At 44.8% G+C, this 22,774-nt stretch overlaps 1 long non-coding RNA gene across 1 annotated transcript in view; it reads right to left on the bottom strand.

Moving 5' to 3' along the window:
* The window catches only part of LOC138565834 (uncharacterized), a 73,716-nt gene extending 51,429 nt beyond the window's left edge, over positions 1-22,287 (bottom strand). The window contains exon 1 of the long non-coding RNA XR_011301645.1: positions 21,963-22,287. This is a non-coding gene — a long non-coding RNA (uncharacterized lncRNA). The remainder of the gene's footprint in view (positions 1-21,962) is intronic.
* Between the last annotated feature and the right edge of the window lie 487 nt (positions 22,288-22,774).

The raw sequence follows: 22,774 nt of genomic DNA, 5'->3' as shown, positions 1-22,774 counted from the left end.
TGACCTAATATCATGATTTCCGTCTTGTCACCATTGAGGCAGAGGCCATTAACTGCCATCCATGCCTTGATGACGGAGTAGATTGTGTGGAGTGCCTTGGCGTCTTCGTTGTATGATCCTGAGAGGGGTAGAAGTACTTGTGTGTCGTCCGCGTAATTTGTGTATGTGATGCCGTATGAGTCAAGTTTGTCAAAGAGGGGCTTGGTGAACAAGTTATAGAGTGTGGGTGCAGTGCAAGATCCTTGAGGGACTCCGCAGTGGATTGTCGTGGGAGTGGCGTTGGCGATGTCCGAGAAGACTTTCATGGCTCTTCCCTCCAGGAAGGAAGTGATCCAGAGGGCTGCTGCTTTGGAGAAGTTGGCTGAGTGTGTGAGGTGTGAAGTGAGAGTCTTGTGATCAACCAGATCAAAAGCGGCTGAGAGATCTAAAAGGAGCAGAAGAGCAGGCTTGCCTTTGTCCATGATTTGGGTGATCTGATTCTTCAGATCTACCAAGGCTGTTTCTGTGCCATGTCCTTTCCGGAAGCCTGATTGCCTGGTCCCGAGGATGGAGTGGGTTTCCAGAAAGTGTTGGATTTGGCAGTGAGCAGCTTTGTCCAGTAATTTCAGCAGAAATGGCACCGTGGTTATTGGTCTGTAGTTGTTTGGTTGTAGGGGGTCGAGAGTAGGTTTTTTTAAGAGAGGCCGGACCCAGGCCTCTTTGAGGTTAGCTGGGATGATGCCTGTTTTAAAAGACGTGTTGATGAATGCCGTGAAGAGCGGCGCAAAGCAGTCTGCGCAGTCTTTGACGAGTTTTGGTGGGCAGATGTCGCCTTTACAGGGGGAGGGTTTGAGATTTTTTAGTAGGTTAATAACTTCTGATTCAGTGACGTCTCTGAAGGAGAAGTCAGGTATGGTGGGCTTGGGCAAGGTGGGTGGGGTGCTGGTAGGTTTAGTTTCTGTCTGTTGCGGAAGTGCTTTGAAGTGGTCTTTGATTTTCTTTTGGAGAAGGTCAATTTTGTGTAGCATGGCAGCTTGAATGCTGGTACACCAGGCTTCATCTTTGATTATTTCGTCCGGTGTATTAGGGGGGGAGATGAGCTCATTAAAAATGGCGAAGATCTCTTTGGAGTGTGATTTGGCATTGGAGATACGTGTGTTGAAAGCGTTGGCTTTGGCATCGGTGATAGCTATCTTGTATTGGTGGGAGATTAAATTGAATTTGTTTTTGGTATTCGTGCAGGGGTCAGATTGCCAGTTTTTTAGTGCTGCTCTTTTGTGGGATCGCATTGAGTGCAGTTCTTCAGTAAACCATGAGTTGGTGTGTAGGGATTTCTTCTCTTTTTTCAAATCGAGTGGTGCTATTTCATTGATAGCTTTGGTGATGACATCTTTGTAGATGTCTGCTAGGATATTGGGGTCATTAGCGAATGGGGGAGCTAACGCAGGGGTATTGAGGTATGGGCGCAGGTTCTCCTCTATGAGTTTTTTAGAGCTTCTGACTTGTGCAGCGCTGGTGGGGGTCAGAGTTTTGTGGTTTTTGGTAATGGGAATAGAGAACTCGATGCAGTTGTGGTCAGTCCAGGGCAGTGAGGAGTTAGAGGTGATAGTGGTGAGGCAGTTATGGTCTGCAATCCAGTCAAGAATGCGGCCTTTGATGTGAGTAGGACTTTCTACTTTTTGGGTGAAGCCCAGGTCATTGAGTTCCTTGGTGAGAGTGGCTGCAAATTTGTCCTTTGAGTCGTTGAATCCAAGATTGAGGTCTCCTAGTAGAAGGGTTTTGGTGGAGCTTTTGATATTGTTGCTGAGGATGTGAATGATGTTTTCCTGAGAGTCTGTGGTGATGCCTGGGGGACGGTATAGTAGGTGAATGTTGATGGTGCTGTTGGGTGACAGTGTGAGTTTGGCCGAAAGGAGGTCAGAGTTATTCGTCGAGGCGTGACTGACATGTCGGAGCTGGAGGTTCTCCTTGTAGATGAGGGCTACTCCGCCTCCTATTCGATCTGGCCTGTCTTGTCTGAGTATGGTGAAGCCAGGTGGTAGTGCAAGTGCAACGGCGGGGCCTGATGCTTCATGTAGCCATGTTTCAGTGATGGCTAATAGGTCAATGTTATTCTTGGTTATGAGGTCATGAATATCAGGTGCATGAGCTGGGAGAGATCTGACATTGAGGAGGGCACACTTGATGTGATGTGTGAGAGGTTTGATTGTGGAAGTGCGAGTGGTGGTCGTATCTGATATGTTATGTGAGGTGGTATTGTGGGGTGTGGCGGGGTTAGTGGGTGGTGGACTGTGGGAGAGTGGGTATCCCGTGCGGGGGCAGCGTTTGGAAGTGGTGCGCGAACTCAGTCTATAGTTTCTGTATTCTGTGGGAAGGGGTAGTGTGCTAAGTTCTGTGGTCTGTGTGCGAGCTCTAAGTCTTTCTAGTCTATGCATAATTACGACACATGGTGTGCGATGTGGCATGGTTGGTGTGGTATCCGAGGTAGCGAGATGCTTGTGGTAGGGGAGTGGGCTTGGTGGTGTGGGTATGAGGGGATGGATGGGAGTATAGAGTTTGAGAGCAGTGAATGTTGCGAGGAGAGTGAGCAGCGTGGTGGTGGCCACGTTGAGCTTGCAGGCCGCTATGGGCATGATAGTGCGCTGGGCGGGGCTGCGTGTGGAGGAGGGCACAGTCAGATAGGGTGGACCTAGCCTGAGGTAGGCAGGAGTGGATAGGTTCAGAGTGGGTTGAAAAGCATCCTAGGTACTAGGAGGTATCAGTGTGGCTAGGTGCAGCAAGAGGCACTGGCTGGATCGTAGATGAGCGACTATACGGCACAACACAATTCAGATGTGCTCTGTTCTTCGTGCCGAAAAAAGAGGGCGACCTTAGAACATGTATAGACTATCGCGCCCTAAATCAAATAACGATTAAGAATCGTTATCCTCTGCCCCTGATCCCTGAGCTTATCGACCAGGTGAAAGACGCTTGTGTGTACACCAAGTTAGATCTCCGAGGAGCTTATCACCTGGTGCGTATAAAAGAAGGCGACAAATGGAAGACTGCATTCCGCACCAAATTTGGGCTCTTCGAATATCAGGTGATGCCCTTCGGTTTGTGCAATGCACCTGCCGCCTTTCAGTACTTTATGAATGATGTTCTTCGGGAACTTATCGATGTCTGTGTCATTGTTTATATTGACGACATCCTGGTCTACTCTTCTTCAGAATCCGATCACAGAAAACATGTTAGGGCAGTTCTTGAGAGATTACGCCAGCACAGATTATTTGCAAAGCTCGAAAAATGCATTTTTCATACCACAGAAGTTGAGTTTCTCGGATTCATCCTGACACCTCAAGGAGTCCGAATGGACTCGCGAAAGGTGGACGCCATCCTCAAATGGCCATCTCCTAGCTCGGTGAAGGGAGTTCAGAGCATGCTCGGCTTCGCCAATTTCTATCGAAGATTCATCCCGGAATTTTCCCGAACAGTTCAACCCATCACAGCTCTCCTAAAGAAAAACAAACGCTTTGAATGGACTCTTGTGGCCGAACAAGCCTTTCAGGACCTGAAAACCAAATTCACCTCTGCACCTGTATTGAAGCACCCACACCCAGATCTCCCTTACATTGTGGAAACCGACGCATCCAGTTCGGCCATTGGAACTGTCCTGTCGCAAAGAGACCCAGAAATTAACCAACTACACCCTGTGGCCTTTTGGTCCAGGAAATTTTCTCCTCCTGAAATCAACTACGCAATTACCGACAAAGAGTTACTGGCTATTAAATCTGCTTTCAAGGCTTGGCGTCACTACCTTCTTGGGGCAAGACACACCATCACCGTAATTACGGACCACAGAAATTTACAGTATTTAAAGACGGCCAAAGCTCAATCTTCACGGCAACTCCGATGGGCTCTATTCTTTGCGGAATTTGATTTTGTAATTACCTATCGCCCTGGCTGCAAGAATGGTGAAGCGGACGCCTTATCCCGGATTGGCATGGAAGAACCCAATTCGAGTTTAGAACCTGTGCCAATCATACCTGAACAAAGAATCTTAGGCCTAACTTCATTGCAAACAATTGAGGACATCCAAACGCAAGTAAAACAACTTCTAGACTCTTCAGCCTTACTGGAATGGAGTCAAAAGGGTCCTCATTACACCGTTAAGGATGATTTACCCTACTTCCAGGAGCGGTTGTTTCTGCCAAGCAAAGAATTGCAAGAACTTGTTATTGCCCATCATCATGAATTATTAATGGAAGGACACCCTGGTATCGCTAAAACGGAGGAAAAAATCAAACGCCACTTCTGGTGGCCTTCTTGGAGAAAAGACATAAATCTTTTGTATTGTCTTGCGGAATTTGAGCCCAAAACAAGGGTCAAAAGAAAAGGCCAGCCGGCCTACTTCAACCCTTGGATATTCCACCGGCACCATGGCATACCTTGTCAATGGACTTTATAACTGACCTGCCTCCTTGTGCTGGTTACAACACTATCCTTGTAATTGTGGATCTATTCACCAAAATGGCCCACTTTATCCCTTTAAAAGGCTTGCCTTCAGCTTTCACCTTGGCCAAGGAATTTCTGGAGAATATAGTTTGCATACATGGTTTCCCTTCCATATTAGTCTCGGATCGTGGAAGTCAATTTATCTCCCATTTTTGGAAGAAGTGTTGCCAACTAGCACAAATAGATGTGCGGTTATCCACCAGCCACCACCCCCAGACCGACGGACAAACCGAGAGAGAGAACCAATCAGACTCTCGAGCAATATCTTCGGTTCATGTTACACCAATCCGAGTTAAATTGGAAAGACATCCTTTGGATCGCAGAATATGCATACAACAATTCAGTGCATTCTGGAACCGGACAAACTCCTTTTTATACTTTGTATGGTCACCATCCTCGGACCTCTAACCTAGATCCACCTCTGACCCTGGAAATGCCCGCAGTAAATCATCTGCATTCCACAATAACCCGAGCCTTCAAAGAAGCTGCAACTCATTTACAGCAAGCCAAGAAAAAGTATAAAGAAAACGCTGACTTGCACCGAAGTAAAACTCCTCCTTACCAAGTAGGAGACCAGGTATGGCTAGCAACGAAACATTTACCCCTCAAGGGCCCGCGAACCTTCAATCCCAGATTCATAGGACCTTATCCCATCAAGGCTATAATCAATCCCGTGGCCTTTAAACTGGATTTACCGTCTAACATGCGTATTCATCCAGTTTTTCATGCATCGCTTTTGAAGCCAGTACAACCAGGGACCCGACTGTCCAAGCCTCCAGACCCAGTTCAAATTGAAGGGGAATTAGAATTCGAAGTTAAAGACATTTTAGACTCCAAGGTGTGAAAATGTCAAAACTCTTCTATCTCGTTGACTGGAAGGGATATGGACCTCAGGAGAGATCGTGGGAGCCTAGTAACCATGTTCACGCACCTCGATTAATACAAAGGTTCCACCGGAGATTTCCGAACAAGCCAAAACCCCCGGAGGGAACAACCTTGGGAGGGGCCTTGAGGGGGGTACTGTCATGATGCCTACTTCCAAGGAGCCAGGTCCGACCCAGCAACCCCAGAGGCAGGCATCATTCCCCCCAGGGAAGTGCCAGCGGGCCCAAGCTGGGGCCCTCTGGACACAGTCCTGGTGCCTTAGGCACCAGGCTCATGTTAGACCCCTGCCTGGCCCCTTAGGCGCCAGGCTTATAAAGCTAGACATGTTTTCAAGTGTTTTAATGTGCACTTACCTGATGCAGACCATTCTCTACATCCAGGCCCTCTTGAGGCCTGAATGGAACTACTTTACCTGTGGGACTACTTTCCACCTGGGTGTGGTCGGGGAAGGATACATATCTGATCGGTGGAAGGATACATACCTGGAACTTCTTCCAAAGCTATTTAAACCACGCCCGATCAGCAACTCACGCTTCGCGTTGTTCTGCTCCTCGCAGCTGGATGCTCACCGTGTCAGCTCCTGCATCTGGACTTCAGCCACGCCTGTCAGCATCCTGGGTCGCCTGCAAAGGGAGATAAGAGAGAATTGGAGAGAAAGAAGACCTTACCAGCTAAAGCTGCATCACGGAGACATCACACCGACGATCCTGAAAGGGAAGACATCATTTTAAAAGCATTTCGCTTCGATCGCTGCAGCGCTTCATTTCACTCACCTTTCCTGGGCACCTCCATCTTCAGCAGCGATCATCCGGATCCGCACCCACTTCTCAGAGCCTAGAGAGAAAAAGACAAGAAAACAAGGTGGGAGAAGGAAGGGAATAGGAAAGGCTCAGTTTCCTTCTAAGACTTACCTGTTGGGTCATTCCCATTTCATTTCGGGTCCTGCCGCTTCCTGGCATTCCGGACCCCGGCCCCTATGGGGAAAAAAGACAAAGACTTTGAATGAGCGAATGCAAAGACATTACCTGAACGCTCATCCAGAACTCACCTGTCATTTACTGGAACTGCACGTTTCACTTCGGGTGGGCGCCATATCTCCGGCATTCCGAACCCCGGCCCCTAAGGGGAAAAGACATAAGCATTAGCGCTTGCTGCAATAGGACAATGAACATTATTATCAAGCTTGAACTTTTGAACTTGCAACAGAACTCTTACAGCGCCTCACCTGAATAGTCAAGCTTATTTTGAACTCCCATCAAACCTCAATCCAGTGAAGTAACTGGGTTTCAACGCGCCCCTGCATCAGAAGCAGGATGGAGAACTCATCCTTCCAGACCCTAAGGTGAGACTTCACAGGGAATCGTGGAAGGGTATCGTGGAGGGTTGGAAGGGAGTGGGAGGCTTGAGCATTATTCCGTCAGTAGGTAATACTCCCTTTTCACGCACAGGGGAATATTCCTGCGAGCAGAAAAGCCAGAGTAGAGGGGCCCTTCCTGTCCATCTTCAGAGTCCTGCGCTTCACCATTGAAGAAGCATCAGCACTCGAAGCCAGACCTGCGCCCCCGTGGGAATCAGGTGAGCGTGACAATGACTGTCTTCATCCACAGCAGTGATCATAGGTCCTTTTATCTCCTTCACTTTCCAGATTACTGGCTTATATTTGGTGTCCAACTTAGATCGTGTTCTCTGCCGAACCAACACCTTATCACCCACTCCAATTACATTTTCCTCCACCCTCCTTTTGAGATCAATCCAGGTTTTAATTCTCTTCCTCTTTTCTTCATCACGCTTCCTTATTTCTCCAACCTCTTCCAAAGTATAGTCCTCCAACAGAAGCATTCTAGTTTTAGGTCTATAACGAATCATCAACTCTGCCGGCGTATATCCTGTTATATCATTAGGAGAATTTCGATAACTCCTCAGCATTTGCGACACTGCTTGATTCATTGCCACATCATCCATTTTGGCCCTTTGTCTTGTCCTCTTCAAGTTTAGCATACATTTCTCCACCATCCCGTTTGCCTGTGGCCACAGCAGAGTGATTTTCTGATGTCTAAATCCAATATATGCAAAAAATCTTTCAAATTGATGTCCTTGAAAAGTAGCCCCATTATCAGTCTTAACTGTCTTGGGGATGTCCGAGTCGCTGAAAACTTAATCTAGTATACCAACCACATGACAAAACGCTGTTGATATGACATGCTTGACCAATGGAAATCTTGAATACTCATCAGTTATTACAAGCAGATATCCCCCTTCATCCAAAGGGCCATAGAAATCCATAGACACTCTATTCCACGGAGAATCTGGCAATGGCACAATTTGAAGAGGGCAGGCTCTACTATCCGATTTGGATACCTGGCATGCAAAACATTTCTTCACAGTCTCTTCAACCATTGTGTCCATCCATGGGAACCAGACATGATTTCTTAACATCTTCTTCGTGTTGCTTATGCCCCCATGACCTTCATGTGCCAACATTACCAGTGCCTTCCTTAAGCTCCTAGGTGCCACCAGTCTATTGCCCCTCGAGAGTATTCCATCATCTGTTGACACCAACTCTCCACTGATCTTTGCCAACCTTTGCAATTCTTTCATATCCATCCTCTCATCAAATTTGTTCACCTCTCGTCGTGTAGACAACCTTTTCCACTGACCAGTTATCGTCAACCGTATTGCCTCTTGAATTGTCAAATCTTCTTTACTCTTTCCAGCAAACAACGACCTTGAAATCGTTGGTGGTAAGGTATTAGCGGACATATATGAGACATATTCTTCTGCTTCAATTCGCATCCCATTTTCTTCCTTTGCCACCGGATGTCTAGATAGGTAGTCCGTGGGATTGGCCTCCTTACCTGGTTTATGTACAATAGTATAATCATACTCTTGTAGTCGTATGCCCCATCTCTCTATTCGCGGGGGCATCCTCTTTCTTGGGTTTCCAAACAGGGATATCAATGCCTGATGATCTGTGACGAGCACAAACGGTCTTCCAACTATGAAGTGATGAAACTTCTCACAGGCCCACACGGCAGCCAAACTCTCCTTCTCTGCCTGCGAATATCCTCCATCAATTCTGCCCAAAGCATGACTAGCATACATTATAACATGCCTCTCTGGATTCATTGGTTCAACTTGAGCTAGAATTGCTCCTAGTCCTACAGGACTGGCATCTACAATGACTTCTGTTTCCCATTCCGGATTATAGTAAACCAGTTGTCTGCCATTTATGAGTTCCTTTTTTATTGCCTCAAAACTAGCCATGCACTTATCATCCCATATGAACATTGTTTCCTTTTTTAACAACTGTCATAACGGATCCGTCAAAACCGCGAAATTTGGCACATAACAGGCACAATATCCTGTCATTCCCAGAAATGACCTCACTTCTGTTATATTCTTTGACGGTTTCAGGTCAATAATCGTGTTCGCTTTACTAGAGTCCGCTCTGATCCCTCTCTTGGAAAATACGTGTCCAAAACATTTTAGACTCTCTTTATTTACTTCACACTTGCATTCATTTAAAGTTAACCCACTACTCTGCAAAGCCTGACATACTCCATCTAGCGCCTCATCATGTTCCTTCTGAGTGACTCCATATACCAATATATCGTCACTGTAATTAAAAGTGTTTTTTACGGGAGAAATAACTTTCCTGATTGCTTTCTGAAAAACCTCTGCCGCCGATGATATTCCGAAGCTCAGTCTTTTATACCTATGTAATCCTTCATGAGTTGCAAATGTAGTGATACCCCGTGACTCAGGGTCAAGTTCCAATTGATGGTATCCTTGGTTCAAGTCAAGTTTGGTGAACCTTGTTGCTCTGTTCAATCTGATAATCATGTCCTCCAGACTGGGTCCTGGATGTCTTTCCCTCTGTATCGCTACATTAGGGATTCTCATGTCCAAACATAAGCGGATATGCCCATCTGTTTTCGGAACCACCACTAGCGGCGATACCCATGGCGTTGGACCACTCTCCACCTTTTCAATTATATCATTCTCAACTAACTGCTTCAACTCCCTTGACACCTTTTCTTGAAGATGAAAACCTGTCTTCCTTGGATGTTGTGGAACTGGTCTAATCTGTGGGACAATATGCAGATTTATTGGGTCACTCTTTAGCTTTCCCACTCCCTTGAATAAGTTAGGAAACTTTCCTTTGATGATATCAATGCTCATTTCACCTTTTGACATGTTCAGAATCTCTTGCCTCTGACGTGGAATCCCCTCTATCATTTCACCTTCACTGTAGTTTATATTTATAATCTTCAAATCAGTCGCAGTCTTGCAGCTGATGAGACATCTTCCTTCCACTGGGCTGTCAATGACAAATATCTCAGTTGATATGTGGATGTCCTTGTGCACCAGGTCACTGACAATGGATGTACTGCACCCCACTGAAATACATTGGTTCTTGATGACTTCAGGGGATATAGATGTGCTATTGCTCCATATATTCTGTCATTCATCACATTTACAGTGGCCCCAGTGTCAACTAAGAAACGTATACTCCGATCACCCAGTCTTATGGTCACCTTTATGGCTCTATTGTCATCCGATGATTCATATATCAATCTCACATATTCCTTATCATACATGTCATAATCCACCATTTCAACTTTTCTTCTCATGTCCACATTTTCATTGTTTTCTGAGGGATCGCTATATCTTATTTGTTCTGAGACTCTCTGTCCATCTTCCTCAATTTCTAGAGCATCCATGCTTCTCACAAATCCAGGTCGCAAACCTGATCGCAAACTTGGTTGATTCATCCCTGGTCTTGTCTCATCCCTCCTTTCCGCGTTCATTCTTCCATTAAATTGTCTCTGTTCTGTGTACCTTCTATTTTGTGTCATTTGTTCATTCACCTTCTGTGCAGGTGTCCAAGGCAGCTTCTCTCAGCATACACTTTCAAAATGGTTGTTTTGTCCACAGCGTGAACACATATGTCCCATTGCCGGTCATTGACCCCTATGCGGAAACTCATATCCACATTTATAACAATGTCTTTCTCCATAACCTCCGCGATTGTTGTGCCATTGTGTCTCGGTTAAATTTCTCCTCTGCCACTGCATATACTGTCTCTGACCCATGGCAGCTATCGTGTCTAGTCCCTTAGGATTCTCCATGTTGGCTGCCTGGGTGTCCACTCTCTCGTAGATCTGTGCCAGTTCCAGCACCTCCTTCAGAGGAAGCGACTTCTTTAGCAAGTGTTTTCTAAACTGAGATGATATGCAACCCTCGATTATTCTAAATCTGATCGCCTCATCATCATTGAAATGCGAAAAATCACAGTATGTGGCTTTACGTTGTAGTCGCAGTGCAAATTGTGCAATTGTCTCGGTTGGACTCTGAGTGCACTGGTTAAATATGTATCTCTCATAATCCTGATTTGGCGGGACAATGATTCTTGCATTTATTGCTGTAATTAGTATAAATATGTAGATTTCTCTTCTAGAGGGATTGCCTTGATGACATTTTTCATCTCCCTTCCCACTAAGTTCATGAAAATATCTAATTTATTCGTGGCATTCTGGTTGCCCACCGCTCTCAGGAACTCCTCAAAGTCATCCAACCATTCTTGCCACCTCTGACCCTGGCTGTCCTGTGGTTCCAAGTTGAATGGAAGGGGTTTCCTTAAGAAGTTTGTTGGGTCAGTCGATATGACTGATGCTTCTGGTGTCACATTTGCATCTCCACCTTCATTTTCATTGTTCAACGACATGTCTCACTTGTTTTACACTTCACTTTACGTCTGTAATTGTTATTGTAATGAAAGTCCAATCTCTTTGCTATATTATGTGATTGTGCTTATTCCACCATGCATTCACTGCTTCAAATTTGCAACAACCATGCTGACATCAGCTTCTGGTGACAATTTATTTTTCCCTTTTTTTTCACAATATCCACTAGTTTTTTTACTGTATGCAGCGTTCCGGGCCGTTCACATGGGCTGCATAATGTTTTGCCAGTTCGTTGTTATGGCAATGCTGTATTGTTTATCCCTTGCCATTCAAAATGGCCGCACGTACTAGCACGTCCGTAGGTGCTTTCCTCTAGTAGGAGCGGGCAAGCTTACGTCATTCAGAGTCTCAAACCTAGGCAATCGCCTCCAACGATGGCATAAACTGTTAGTCCAAGAGGTGAATAAGTATCCAAATTCCAGAATATGGAACAACAGCGTTCATGTTTGTATCTTGGATTTGCCAGAAGATGATACCGTGATCCTGGTCAAATCATCTAATATATATTACATTACTGTGCTGTCTTCTGTGAGGTTTGCCTTCTTGCATGCTGCTGGTATCGTTTAGCCCACTACTTGATATTTCTTCTTATGTAGGCCATTTGGGTGGAAGGGTTGGTAGACAGAAGAGAGTGGACCATATGTTGCAGGCCTCAGGCAAGCATATTTGACACAAAAAAACGGTTGGCTTTTTGGTAAAAGTCAATGGTTTTTATGTACGTTTATAAATGAAAATGCCAGAAGCCATTGTTTTGGAAGTATTTAAAGGTTTAAAATACAAAAGAGAAACCCAGATTAAATTTGTTAAATCACATCGATTGGTTTGTTGGTTCTGATATACTTCCCTTGATGATGGAGAGAATGAAGCTAGAATCATTCCCATTTTGCATAACACCCTTCTATAATATTTTGTTTAAAAATGGTCATGTTTGATAATGTGAGTTGTGTACTTTCCAAGTCTGTTTTTAAAAAAAAATAAAATGAGATTGTTTTAGTTCATGGTAAGAACTGGAAAAGAAAGTGTTCAATTGAAGAAATTGCAGAGTTGTCACAAATCCCAGCTTCACCCATTCACCCCTTAACCAATGTGTGATCCTGGGCATCTCATTTAATCTTGTATTGCCGAACCTCTCAATATTGCCAGTTCCTAAACCTTTCAAAATGTCCTTCTCATGGTATGATCTTCATAAAAGCCTTATTCATGGTTTCACTGTGTTAATAATGAGCATATGTATATCGCACATCACAGGCATTTGTGTCTTTGATATCTAATGGCAACACTATTTGAAAACCATATCCAACTTCTAATCTCAGTCTGTCTGGATAAAGACACCTTCCTGGTAGCTTCTAATCTGCCTCCACTATCCATGCTACGGTATGTGTAGCGTTCACCTTCCTTTCAATTGGTGGTCTCTATCCATGCATGAGCACTTTTGCATTCTGTGAGGCAGCTAATGTGAGTTCTCTGTCTATTATGGGTTACATGTACCTTTGACATACGGTCCTGCATTAATACTACAGGCTGCATACCTTCCTGGATTTATTGATAAAATGTATCCTGTATGTACTAGAATAGTAACCCCTTTGTAGACTGCTAATGTCGATCTTCAAATGCTACTTGTTTATCATTCTGATTAGAATAAGAATGAAGAGGGCAAGGGGACTTAAGCGAGTAAACATGCTTATTATGCTGCGAGACACCATATCAACCTATAGTTTGTGAGCGTGACGGATGGGCGTGGGGGGCACGTCCAGTATTCTTGATCCCTTCATTTCTTTGGTTTGGTTAAGCGGGCCCCCAAAGATGTCCGTGCCCAGGGCCCCAAAAGTGCTAAAGATGGCCCTGGTCCCAACCAATGTTCAAATCTCAGAATTGGACTCCACAGAGGAGACGACAAATACTCTCCTGGGTGCGTTAGAGCAGGCAACTAACCTTCTGGCGCCGTTTAATAACAGGAAGGTTTTTACTAGGCCTACTAAGGGATGAATTACAGAGGAACTAAAAAGTCTAAGGATCCATAAAAGGAAAGACTTCTATCAATGGAAGTCTTCTCGGGACTCTTTGGACAAACAAAGATACTCTATATCCTCCAAAAACTATCATACAGCATTAAGACTGCTAAAAAGAGTGTCTACAATGCCAGAATCGATAAAGCACAATACAGATCCAAAGAGATTTTTATAATCCTCAAGGAATTGGAGAAGCCCAACATTATTTTGTTGGATAGTATCCGTAGAGATGTGGATTGGTGCACCTCTATTCAAAAAGCTATGACTGAGACGGTTTATAGAGAAAGTTTCAAATACATAGTTTCGAAATGCAATATTTTTTAAACAAAAGTATCAGAAAAAAAAAATCGAATGCAGGTTTTTTTTTTTTTTTTTGGGGGGTTCCACCCGCAAACCCCTGTTTTTTTGGGGAAAAACCACCATTCTTTTCCTATACCAAACCCAAAAAAAAATACACAGAAAAAATGGCATTTTTTTTCCGATCCTTTTGTTTCGAACGTATTGTATTCAACCCTTTTGTATTTGAAATAATGACTGGACACCGACTGAGACGCTAGAAAAAATAAAATGTACTATTGAAAAAGAAAAACTCCCTGAACAGATTGTTACATAATGTTTTGATGTTGGGTACAACCAGAAGACCGACACTGAACACGGCTCAGAACCGTCTTTTAGTTTTAGACTGATCTCAGAAGCTGAGCTCTGGGGGTTCCTGACCAAACTAAAACCATTCAACATATAAAGGGGATATCTTCCATGCAATGGCATTTAAAGCATGCTCATAATCCCTTATAACTTAATTTATCAGAATCATTAAAGCCTCCCTCAAAGAGGGGTGTGTCCCGACATAACTGAAACAAGTATGGGTCACTCCACTTTTGAAAAAACAAGGTCTTAACCCGTCTATTCCTTCTAATTACAGACCCACTGCAAACACCCCCTTTCTCCTCAAAATCCTAGATACAATGCGTATGAACAAGTGCTAGCCCATCTTGAGAATAATACCATCCTCAAAAAGTATCAATCTGGCTTTAAGCCTGGCCATAGTAAGGAATCTGCCCTTGTGGATTTAAAATCTACTATGCGTAGTAGGATCGATAAAGGACAGAACATGCTGCTTATTGCACTGGCTCTATCGGCAGCGTTTGACTTGGTAGATCATACCTGATTCCTATAGAGACTTCGGGAGGTCACTAACTTCAGCGAACAAGCATTGGCTTTGATAGAATCTTTTTTGGGAAATAGAACAATTAGGGCCCCTCAAAGGGGATTATGCTGAGGATGGGAAAGTGATAAACAAGATCTACAACATGATTCATGCCTGGATGTGTTGGATTGGATTGGCCGTGAATCGTGAAAAAACAGATCCTATGGTGTTAGGTTCTGGCCATAGGCTTAAAAATCTCAGCCAGGACTATCAGCAATTTCTTATTGGAGATTGTCTAATTAAGGCCAAAGATAAAATAAAGACTCTGGGGGTTACGTTTGATCAATCCCTTTCTATGAATGCTCAGGTTCATAGCCTAGTTTCATCTTCAGCCTATTATAATAGGCTACTGCACCACATTCGCCCTTACCTTTCCCAAAAGAGTTGTGAAACAGTAGCACGAGCTATTAACAGTGCTAAAATCGATTATTGTGGACGCCTCCTGGTGGGCATCAGGAAGAAAGAGCTTTCAAGACCTCAGGCGATACAGAATGGCACATTTAGGGCCATTCTGGGACTTAAGAAGTTCAACCACATCTCTGAGGCCAGGAGAAGTTTTCCCTGGCTTCCCATTCAGGAAAGAATCAAATTTCGACTCCTCACAAATACGTTCAAATGCTTAGCAGGACAATTCCCTTCTTACGTCACTGATAAGCTGAGGAAAGAAAAGTAATCACCAGGAACTTGAGGTCGAATAACCTCAAGCTATTGTTAATCCCCAGAACCAGCTCAGTCTTTGTCAACAGTTGTGCATTCTGGGCAGCGGCACCCATTAGTTGGAATGCAGTGTCCTTGGATGTGAGAAGTTGTGAGTCCCTTGAAATATTCAAGAAAAAGCGGAAAACTCATTCATTTGAATAGGGGCCTCCATATCTGGGTGCATATTTGTGGTAAGTGCAGAGTAGGTTCTGTTTGTTTTAACATCTATGTTTTGAGACTTTTGGTCTTGGCGCCCGTATGCCTTCGGGCCTTTTGGCTGCGCCACTTACACATTTATTAAAGTAAAGTAGGTTTGCCTGACTGATATACATAGATAATACTGATTATAGTCATCTTAATTTCTCTTCTTTTTAGACTCTGTTGCTAGTGACACTACCGAGAAGGCACACATTGCAATCTCCAAGATGGCACTGGCTGCCTAGTAATGGATCCCTCTCTGTTTAAGCTAATCTATGCTTCGTTGTTCTTCCCATCTCCAGCAATAGTAATGTAGAGGATCTGACACTCAACTGTGAAACTATGGAGAAGCCTTTCATTGGTAAAATGTTTGGTTTCCTGTTAAAATCCAGTTATTCAGTTAAGAAGACCTTAAACACAGTGTCTGTATAGTACAGTCTTGCTCCTGCTGACATTCAGCCATTCCCACCAGTTCAACTTAAAAAACAATATTTACACATATACCAGACAAGAGGGGATTTTGGGAACGAAAACATTCTAAGATTAATTTTGAACAAAGTTAATTGAGCATATAAATCACCTGTAGTTCTAAATGTTGATATGGTACATGCAAAAACTCAGCCTCAGCAAAAGACTCACCCGGAAACAAGAGAAAACCTGGTGCTGCTCCAAGAGCACATCCAACCTGGTACTCCTCAAGAAACTGCGAGCAACCTGCCAACAACTAATCAACGCAGCCACGGCCTCCTACTATCAGAACACCATAGAGGAAGCCGACAACAAAAGCAGAACACTCATCAAAGAGGTCAAGCACTGTGCCAACCTGCTTCCCAACCCTGCCAGACCACACTCCATCGGAAAATCCACTGCCATCAAAAATATCTTCATCGACAAATTTAACAAGATTCGCCAGCACATATACACCAGCTCTGCATCCACAGACCCACCTCTTGTCCCTCCTCATGAAATCGCCACACCCTGGACAACATTTAAGAAACCCACTCTGGATGCTGACAACCTACGTAACTATCGCCCCATCACCATTGCCCCTTCCTAGATAAGATCATTGAGAAAGCGGTAGTGGTCGACGATGCCCTCAACATCCTTGATGATTGCCACCCTTGCCTCCTAGTTCTGCTTGACCTCTCAGTCGCTTTCAACACACTAGAACACCAGGCACTCACTGGAACCCTACATTGGTGTATGGGGATCAGCGACCATGTTCTATGCTGGTTCAAGTGCTACCTCGCGAACCACCAGCCGTCTGCTCAGATGGACTCCTCTAGATCACCAATGCTACCCATCGACTGTGGAGTACCGCAGGGTTCCATCCTCTCCCCAGTGATCTTCAATCTATACATGGAGCTGATGGGAACCCTCCTAGCCACAAACGGTTCCATGTGTTAATATCCCTGCAAAAATATTGCAATACAAAAATATCGCCATATTTTTGCGGTGATATCAAGGCATGAAACCTGCGGGGGACACCGCTGCAACTCCTGCATTATTTTTAAAGGACCAAGGGACACCCCCGCAACCCCTGCTCCCAAAACCCCCCAAAATTAGGCACCCCAAAAATATCGCCTATGGCCATTCCAGACGAGCATATATACAGCAATATTTTTGGTGGGGATAATATGTAGTGATACCCCACAAACAACATCCACATCCACCAATACACCGATGACACACAGCTATAACTCAAGATTTACTCCATCAAGGATATCCACAGGCACAAAACCTGCCTCTCGCTGATCCAGTCTTGGATGTCCAGTGCAAACCTGAAGCTGAACCGCTCCAGGGTCGAATTCCTACATCTTACCAACAACACCGAACACAAAGACATACACACTTGGCTATCAATTATGAGTAGGAAGGACTTCACACCTAAGCTCACCTCCTGGCCAAGTCCCTCGGATTCCACATCGACAAACACCTCTCCTTCAAGACACACATACTTAATAAAACTGATATAGCTTGGTAGCAGCTCTCCCTCCTGCAGAATGCCAAGGCCTCCCTCCCTCCGTACAGCTTTAGATCCACCGTTCAAGCCTTGATACAATCCCACCTGGATGGGGGAAATGCTCTCCTCAAATGCCCCCCATTTTCCTCCATTATGCCCCTGAGAAGTGTCTTACATGCAGCTGCACGCCTCATCAAGGGTCTACGCAGATATGACCACATAACCCCAGCCTTCAATGACCTTCATAGCTCCCACTCCACGCACAAATCACCTTCAAGTTTTGCTGCATCATCTATAAGGTAGTCCTCCTCAAGTCACCCAGCTACCTCCCAGAAGAATTCAGCATCACCAGAAGTAAGGACACGCGCAGGCTTGAAATCGGCTGCAACAAAAAGGAAAGGACCAGAAAACAAGCCCTCTCTGCCTATGCCCCAAAACTATGGAACCGCCTCCCTGTCAGCATCAGACTGGCCCCCACACTCCTACAATTCAGAAAAGAACTCAAGAGCAACCGCTTCAAGAAGTCTTTCCTCCTCAACATGTAGGCCATTACGTTGACCCCTGCGCCACATGACTCATCTGCCCCTCTACTCCCTGCTACCCTGTACAGCTTTACACCTCCTTGGTGCCCCTCTGCACCTTACTCCCTGCTGTTTATCTGTTCTGTTGTTACCACTGGAAAGGGCACTGTCATGCATCTGAACTGCTGTATACCTCTGTAAATAGCTCTGTCATGCATCTGCACTGCTGTATACCTCTGTAAATAGCTCTGTTATGTATCTGCACTGCTGTATACCTCTGTAAATAGCTCTGTTATGTATCTGCACTGCTGTATACCTCTGTAAATAGCTCTGTTATGTATCTGCACTGCTGTATACCTCTGTAAATAGCTCTGTTATGTATCTGCACTGCTGTATACCTCTGTAAATAGCTCTGTTATGTATCTGCACTGCTGTATACCTCTGTAAATAGCTCTGTTATGTATCTGCACTGCTGTATACCTCTGTAAATAGCTCTGTTATGTATCTGCACTGCTGTATACCTCTGTAAAGCGCCCTGCTGCTTCTAAAAGCTAGGTCTGCGGTCAATAAATACAATAATAATAATAATAACCAATGCTTTAGTTGATGGCGCAATGATTCAGGTTCAGGCTTTGGGAGATGGGGCAACCCACTGGTCAGTGACACAGTACTGACATTGGTAACCAAGAGCAGGACAGAGGCAGGCACTTTGGTGAGATCAAATTTGTTGCTAAATTGCACCCTATTTCTTAATGAGCCACGCACAACAAGGTCACCAAACGTGGCGGAAAGGCGCTATAAGCGATGACTTTCTTTACAATCATAAACATACAAGTAAGCCACATTCAACTGCAAATGTGCAGTAAGCTGCAATTTGACCTATCCCTGCTGCAAGGCTGATACTAACATAGTAGTTAAGCTTCCCATAAAGGAGTTTTGGCCCCGGTTTGGAATACCTGAAAGCATCTCTTAGTGCTCAGGGCACCCATTATCTGATCTGACTTCAAAAGGTGTTGGCACAGCCCTCCAGAATACAACAGCGACGCCATTGCCGAGATCACCCGCAGTCAGCAGGGACCATCGAAAGACAAAATGGGTATTACAATAATGGGCGCTTACACTGAGATACGTATTTATTCATAAGGAAGACATGAGTGCACAGTCTTGGCACCTTCACTATACCTCCAACCATTCCTCATACGCCACCTCCCGCCTTCTCCAGCATCATGAGCTGTACATCTCACGTTCATCACGAGAGCAGTGGACAACATCAACATGCACATGCATCCATAAACATTAATGATGAGTGTGCAACCATGGATGGATCACGTGTTCAAGCATGAATGTTGAACAAATGCGTGCAGGTGAAACTGAGTGACATGTGAAGATGTGCATGTATGTGTGTGTGACAATGCAAAGTACAAGCATGACTGCCATTGGAAACAAATCTGTGATGAGTGTGAATACTAAAATACAGATTAGGGAACATTAAAAATACAAGATCATAACAGGATGTATCCGTGGAGTTATAAAACCTTGAGCCTCATTACGAGTTGGGCTCTATGGGACAAATGCAGCAAAAGTACTGTGCACTGCATCTGATATAAGTGTTGTCTTATATCAGATGCAGGGCGCTCAGCCATTCAGTTGGCTGGAAGAGTGGGGAAGAATACACTGTATACCGCCTGCATTTTCCAGCCGCCCGATGACCCTCCCCGTGTGGTGCCATCTTTTTTTTTGTTTGGCGGCAACATGGAGCGTCTCGCTGTTGCCTTCCCTCCTCTCCCATTTCCCCTTTACCCCCAAAACAAAACAAACTCTTTTCCCACCTCCTCCTTCCCCACTTACATTGCTGGACTGGAGCTTTGTGCTCTGGCCCCAAGGCTCCTCCTGCCGCGGCTGCAGAAATGCAAAAGGGACTTAATCCCTTTTCCTATGGCGGTGGCCATCTTTTGGGTTTTGTTTCTCTGGAGATTGGCGTAGCGCAATACACGCAGCCAATCTCCTAAACAAATATATATATATTTGCACCCCAGATGAACACCTGGTGTGAATCTCTATTACCCCCTTTTTGGGGGCAGACTTGGCCTGTAACGGCTCACAGACCTCGCCGAGCCCCGAGCTTTACTCAAGCCGGCCTAGGCTGGGGATGGTGGGCCATTACTGGCCATGTACACCCCCTGACAAAGGGGTGATTGCCAGTCACTCCCTAGGGGTTCTCATGTTAATAGCGCTCATAGTGATTGTGCTTTGGTGGTGCTGCAGAGAGTGTATTGATAAAAGGGTCCATTCACATATATACCACTGCCCAGCAACGTGAAACATCTACAAGTCAAGTTTTCTATTTCATGGTGAGAGTTATAACAATGTTAAAAAGGAAATTGATGCCATGATGAGAATAAACTATGTCTAGTCATTGCATTAAGGGGTTAATAAAGGGCAGTCCACGTTTACCCGGTTCTCAAAAATAAAGATATTATTGTCAAAAGGGCATGAAATGCATGAATAAGCCTTGTGTGTAACAAAGATGGTTACACGAGCAGAGCAAAACGGGGTGACTGTGGAAGCATACGCATAGACAATGGCAATGGTTCTAAATGTTATTATGAAGCTACAGCTGCCATGGCTGATGGCACAGTGAATCAGGTGCTCTCTTTGGGAGATGGGCAGTGGCACCAGTAAATAGTACATGTCAGCCACTGTCAAGCACAAGCAGGACAGAGACGGGCGGGCACAGCATTTTTCAAGGCATTAAGCAGGTTGTTTAATGAACGCAGAAATTGGCAGCTAACCTTTAAGGTTTCTGACGAGATTAACGTTTTGAAGAAGGACTGGTCACATGATCAAGGGAAGCCGCAGGTGCATGGACATTAATGATGCACAAGCAGTAATATGCTCCCTGAAGCGAGAGTGTGGCTCTTCCCAGGACAGCATCAAGGACGAATAAGGTATTCAATAAGAGGCAAAACATTATCACCTTATAAATGATAGAATTCACTGGATTAAAGCATTATGTCAGCACCTTAAAAGGGAACAGACTTCCAGGTTTTGCATTATATCACAATTCAATAAAATGACTCTTCCAAATTTAACGTGTGGACAGGCACAATCCCCATTAGTGATATGATCAGTTCTGTTAAAGGTATGCCAGCAAATGGTGCTGCCATTCTGCCTTCTTGTGTTGTTTTCTTCAATGCCATATTCACCAAACCTCAATGTTCTTCACTGATGACACGTTCGACACCCACCCACCTCTTCCACATCCGTTGTTCAGGATTCTGAGCCTGCATCGCCACAGTGTTGCAGCTGGAATCGGTGCTACCTTTCCCCGCTATCACATCCCACCATGTGCACCACTCACCCAATGTGCCTCTGTGTAGGTCGGACCAGGGCTCTCCCCACCGCTGTTTCTCCTTGGAAACCGTGATTGTGTTGGTCATTAAATAAGATCCCCCTCACTTTAGAAAGGACTAATTATACCCATTTGCCTCTTAATAGTGCCAATTATTGATACCCATTCATGTATGCAGTCCCTCCTCGTGGTCACAGACGGATCTTCACAGCAATGACATTAACCTATTGAGCTATCAGATCCGACCAATGGCAATGAACAGGTGAGTGAGTGAGTGCTGGTGCAAGTAGGGAAGACATTGAGTGAGTGAGTGTTCAAGTGAGTAGTAGATGAGCAAGCAAGTGAGTTGCAACTGTATGCTTTATTTTGGTTATAGGCTGGTATATATCGAGGAGTAAGAAAGTGATTATATTACCTGCCTTGGATCGAAGTGTTTCCTGAGATTCTGACCCTCTGGTGAACGTGCATTTACCCTGCTGGATGTGATCATGTGATGCAACGCATGTGCCACAGCGTAGACAGCGGTGTAAACACTGTACGTGAAATAGAAACTGGAAACATCCAGTGCTTTATCTGCCTGCCATTTCTGTCCCAGTGTCTGATTCTCTCTACAATGAGGGAGCATGGACTCATAGGGGAAGGTGCCATCCACATAAGGTGCAGCGCAGTAGAAACTCAAAGCCCATTCTTCCAGAAGTAGGTAACTATGTTCTACATTGAAAGGCGTCACGCTGTACATATACTCCTTCAGGCCTGGGATCTCTCCCCTGGGAATGGAGACTGCCAGCTAGCCATTAAGTAGCTTTGGAGTTGGAAAATACACATGTTGTTTTAAATATGATGTGGATGCTGAGGCCAGCCACACCTTGACCATCTTTCATTTATAGTAAAAACTAAGAAAATCCCACCAGTCGTCTCGTGTGCAGTAAATTATCACCACATTGGCAGTCGATGCATAAACAGCATTTACAGTCCGCGCCATCTCTTCCTTATTGTAGTGAGGTGCCCTGCGGAGTCTTTCATTGAATGCCACGCAGGCCCCACTGTTGGTGATCTCTCTTTCCAGCTCCTCAGCAGCTCTTGTGCCAATGTCATTATCTGATGTGAGGATCTCAACCCAGGTCCATCCAAAGTGCCGAAGCAGCCTGGCGATGCCGCGGGGCTCGTGGATCATGTTTGGGACTGTCCGGTAAAAGAAGGGGAACTTAACCCTGTCGCTGAAGAGTGGGTCAATGGCACCATAGCTGACCTGATGAAGACAACATACATGAGTTATTAGACACGTTACACAGCAATGAGCAAAGCACAGCATTAGATGGTTCCATGCACTGCAAAATTATTTGGGATCAATATTTTATTGACACACTGAGAATGTTGTACGTTGTTTTGTGATATCTTTGGTGTCCTGTTTATATACTTATTTTTTGTTGTCATGCTGTTTGAATTCAGTTTTATGTTTTCCACTATGTTATGTTAGGGTTGTCATTTGGTTTTAGAGACTTGAAATTAATTTGAATAAATATACTTGATGTAAAGGTGTTTGCAATTGATGCACACAGTCAATTTCTTCAGGACCTAGTGTCCCGGGTGATCGAGCAGAGTTGCTATTTCTGGGTGCTGAGGTATGAGTGTAGATACCTTCAGTGAAGTAGAACATGCAAGGAAATGTTCCACTGCATGAGGTGGCAAGAGGCTTTATCCCTCCAGTGCTTAGGGGTTT

The sequence above is a fragment of the Ambystoma mexicanum genome, chromosome 2p (genome assembly GCF_040938575.1).
Source record: "Ambystoma mexicanum isolate Mex_15411 chromosome 2p, UKY_AmexF1_1, whole genome shotgun sequence".
Lineage (NCBI taxonomy): Eukaryota > Metazoa > Chordata > Amphibia > Caudata > Ambystomatidae > Ambystoma > Ambystoma mexicanum.
This window is presented reverse-complemented; position numbering and strand designations above follow the sequence as displayed.